The sequence below is a fragment of the Capra hircus genome, chromosome 11 (genome assembly GCF_001704415.2).
Source record: "Capra hircus breed San Clemente chromosome 11, ASM170441v1, whole genome shotgun sequence".
NCBI lineage: Eukaryota > Metazoa > Chordata > Mammalia > Artiodactyla > Bovidae > Capra > Capra hircus.
In genome coordinates, this window is record NC_030818.1 from 14,144,361 (window position 1) to 14,149,098 (window position 4,738).

A 4,738-nucleotide genomic window follows, 5' to 3' on the forward strand; every position below is an offset into this window, starting at 1 on the left:
CTCATAAGCTATTCCTTGTTGCTGTTTAGTCACTAAGTTGTGTCCAACTCTTGGAGACCCCATGGACTGCTGCCTGCCAGGCTACTCTGTCCACCAGATCTCCTAGGCAAGAATACTGTAGTGGGTTGCCATTTCCTTCCCTGGGGGAATCTTCCCAATCCAGGGATCAAATCCACGTCTCCTGCCTGAAGACTTTATCACTGAGTCACCTGGGAAGCTCCTATCTATTCCTACATGTTAATTATCCCTGATTAAAAATAAAGTAAATTCTTGTTTGGAGTGTCTAACAGTGTTATTTTTTGTTTCATTTATAAAGAAACAGTTGTTGCAGTTCAACGGGCCCTTGAGAACCCTGTTGCATGGAACTGAGGCTACTAACCCACCACCAGTGTTTCCATAGCTGACACACTCTACTACCTGGAAACACAGCTCAGAAAAGAGCTAGATCTCAGGAAAGGGTGAGTGACTGCCCCACCCTTCCTGAGCACTTGATTCCACCTCCTCTGGAATAAATCTGTGGCATAGAAAAGTGACACATAGCTTCTATCAAAACGGATGAACTGGAGAGCTGTATTCAGCAACCACCCAAGCAACTCAAGTAAGTGGGTCCAACCAAGAGAGCAGAAATCACTGAGCAAACTTGAGTGGCTTGTTCATTGAGCTCAGGTGAGATCTTACTGCAGTCTTTGGACTAAATATGCTGGTTGTTGTTCAGTTGCTCAGTCCTGTCCGGCTCCTTGTGACCCACGGACTGCAGCATGCCATGTTTCCCTGTTCTTCACCATCTCCCAGAGCTTGCTCAAACTCATGTCCATTGAATCAGTAATACAATCCAGCCATCTTGTCCTCTGTCATCCCCTTCTCCTCCTGCCTTCAACCTTTCTCTGCCTTCAGTCTTTCCCAGGAAATAAGTATGCTGGATCAGGCAGCTTATTTGCCGTGTTTCATTAACAACATAAGTGAAAACAGCAGGGGCAGAGAGCAGCTACCACAGATACTAAAAGGAACCAATGTTCACTCATTATCTCAGTTCAGTGGCTCAGTCGTGTCTGACACTTTGCGACCCCATGGACTGCAGCACACCAGGCCTCCCTGTCCATCACCAATTCCCGGAGTTTACCCAAACTCATGTCCATTGATTCGGTGATGCCATCCAACCATCTCATCCTCTGTCATCCCCTTTTCCTCCCACCTTCAATCTTTCCCAGCATCAGGGTCTTTTCCAATGAGTCAGTTCTTCACATCAGGTGGCCAGAGTATTGGAGTTTCAGCTTCCACATCAGTCCTTCCAATGAATATTCAGGACTTATCTCCTTTAGGATGGACTGGTTGGATCTCCTTGCTGTCCCAGGGACTCTTAAGAGTCTTCTCCAACACCATAGTTTAAACGCATCAATTCTTCGGGGCTCAGATTTCTTTATAGTCCAACTCTCACATCCATACATAACTACTGGAAAAACCATAGCTTTGACTAGATGAACCTTTGTTGGCAAAGTAATGTCTCTGCTTTTTAATAAGCTCTCTAGGTTGGTCATAACTTTTCTTCCCAGGAGCAAGTGTCTTTTAATTTCATGGCTGCTGTCACCATCCGCAGTGATTTTGGAGACCAGGAAAATAAAGTCTGTCACTGTTTAATTCATTTCCCTTCACTTAGAGGTTAAGTTGGAGCCATGGTAAAGCCCAACATTCCCTATACTAGTGCAATAGTATCTATATTTTTTCCATATGCAATAAATAATTCTTCAAAAGCACCATCATGTTTCCACGCAAATCTATGACATACCTTACTATAAGGTCTGTGCAAATAATAATTTTTTTAAAAGCAAAAAAAAAAAAAAAAAAAAGGAAAGTATCTTGTTGGAGATCAGTAGACACTGGGGGGACCCTGACAAATTACATAGCGTGTTGAACGGCATGTGCTTAGAATAAAAGGGGTGGCTGCCAATCGGTTCCCACTTACTGTTGTCGTATGGAAATTCAGGTTAAGGATAAATGGATTTTTGTTATTTTTCATTTATTTCAAACCCTATTTAGTTTAAACAACCAAAACATTCCCAAGGCTCCATAATTTGCAAACTCCAATCCAGCCAATCACTCTGACTTGGCAGAGACCCTTAATGTGGGGGGAGCAGTTGAGGTCCCAGGGCAGTCCTGACATGGTGACCAAGAAAGGCAGGGTACGAAAGGAAGATTATGAGTTCAGCATGGGGCCACCAGGCTTGGGAGAGGACGCCAGAGGCTTGAGGGCATTTTCCTGGGAGCCCACCAGAGCTCAGGAAGCATGAGAAGGAGGAGTGGGGCCTGAGAATTAACCACGCAAGAAGTGGGAGGGAAGCCAATGCAGGGGTCAGTCACAAACGTAAGGAGGGAGTGGACACTTGAGAGAGACCCTGCACAGGGTAAAATCCTTTATTTGGTGTGTTAGTCCATTTGGGCTGCTGTCACAAAAATGCCATAGTCCTGGTGGCTTAAACAACAGAAACCTACTTCTCACAGTTTCGGAGATTGAGAAGTCCAGGATTAAAGGGCCAACCTATTCGGTTCCTGGTGAGAACAGTCTTCCTGGTTGTGTCCTCAGATGGGAGAGTGAGAAAGGAAGCAAGCTGCCTTGTTTCTCTTCTTAAGGGGGAACTAATTCCATCATGAGGCCTCCATCCTCATGACATAATCACCTCCCAAAGGCCCCACTTCCTAATACCATCACAATGGAGACTAGGGCTTCAACATATGAATTTTGGAGGGACACGAATATGCAGTCCACAGTACTTGGAAAGGACAGTTAAATGCTTGCTGTATCTGGCCAGTACGAGGTCCTTAGCAGTGCTCTTAGTGAGTGTGGTGAACAGACTAAAAGATGGACCCACAAACCACGCCTGCTGGTATTCACACCCAGTGTGATCCCTCTCACATTGTGCTAGGGTGGTCTGTGTGTCAGAAGGAAAGAAGAATGTATGGGTGAATAAATGGATGTGTGGACTGACTGACAAAGAAAACAGCTCTGGCAATTTGGTCTGTCCTTGGAGCACCCCATAAGTAGAATGCTGTATCCCTTAGGATTATCTTATCACTTCTGTGTATCTGTGGGGAACATGTGAGACAATCACATTAAAGGTCATTTTCAGATCTGATAGCCAGCTGTCACTCGTTGGGTACTAGTTGAAGGTCATCCTGATACAAACCTCTAATATTTCTGCAGTTTCAGTTCTTGGTTTCAGAGGCCCTCATGGCTATGTGTTTTCCACTGCAAACCTGCCAAAATGAGAACAAGTCCCATGAATCAACTGTTGCTGAAGAGGCCAGAATCTATCAGCATTCAGAGAAGGCTTTCCTTCTCATCATGATTTGTTTTCATAGCTACTGTGTGAGATCAGTTAGGTAAGTGTTAACCCCACTACACAATAGAGCTGTGATTAAATTCCACTCTGCCAAAATAGCTGTACTCATTATGCTAGTAGCTTTTCACTTTTCTTAGGGACACAGTCACATGAGTTAGTGGTGTTATTCTTATTTGAGCAGAATTCTGCTTCTCCTGGCTTTAAAGTAAGGGGGGAAATCTGGAGGTGCATGGAAGGTCTCAAACAAAAAGGAAGAGGGTGTATTTTTTGTTTAACATACTTTGCATAACATTCTGTAACTATGTTTTTGAGATTTCTCTTTGTTTATATTTTCAGCTCTGATTTATTTAACTCTGTACTGTATAGGATTTCATTACATTTCATGGAGACAAATTAGTCATAGTCATATTAATTAACATAGAGGTTATTTCTAAATTTGTCTTTGCAAGCAATGCTATTACAAGCATTCTTGTACATACCTTCTCAAGTATATGTATGGGAATTTTCCTAGACCAGCACTGTCTAGTAGAAATATAATGCAAGAAACATTGTAATTTAAAATTTTCCAGTAGCCACATTTTAAAAATTAAAAGTAACAGGTTAAATTTTAATTCAAATAATATATTCTATTTAACCACTATATCCAAAGTATTATCATTCCAATAAGTAATCATCATATATAAAATTATGAATTAGATACTGTACATGCTTTTTCTTATACTGTCTTTTCAATCTGTAGTTTATTTTACACTTATTTTTGTTGTTGTTTAGTCGCTAAGTATTGTCCAACATTTTTGCAACCTCATTGACTGTAGCCTGTCAGGCTCCTTCGTCCATGGGATTTTCCAGGCAAGAATACTGGAGTGGGTTGCCATTTCCTTCTCCAGGGGATCTTCCCAACCGAGGAATTGAATTTGAGTCTCCTGCATTAAAGCAGATTATTTTTTACTGCTAAGCCACTAGGAATTTCATTTCACACTTAGATTACATCTCAATTTTTCAAGTGCTCAAATAGCTACATGTGGCTAGAGATTACTGTAACAGAGGGTGAAACTATAGTCATCACGCCGAAAAGTAGAATTGGTGAATTGTATGGACATCACCAGATGGTCAACACTGAAATCAGATTGATTATATTCTTTGCAGCGAAAGATGGAGAAGCTCTATACAGTCAACAAAAACAAGACCAGGAGCTGACTGTGGCTCGGATCAGGAACTCCTTATAACCAAATTCAGACTTAAATTGAAGAAAGTAGGGAAAACTGCTAGACCATTCAGGTATGACCTAAATCAAATCCCTTATGATTATACAGTGGAAGGGAGAAATAGATTTAAGGGCCTAGACCTGATAGATAGAGTGCCTGATGAACTATGGAATGAGATTCGTGACATTGTACAGGAGA

The 4,738-nt window shown here is 42.0% G+C and overlaps 1 long non-coding RNA gene across 1 annotated transcript; it reads left to right on the top strand.

Annotated features, from left to right (window-relative positions):
• Positions 323 to 4,520, top strand: LOC108637103. The gene is made up of 3 exons (XR_001918746.1): positions 323 to 458; positions 3,197 to 3,375; positions 4,482 to 4,520. It is a non-coding gene; the product is annotated as an uncharacterized LOC108637103 (long non-coding RNA).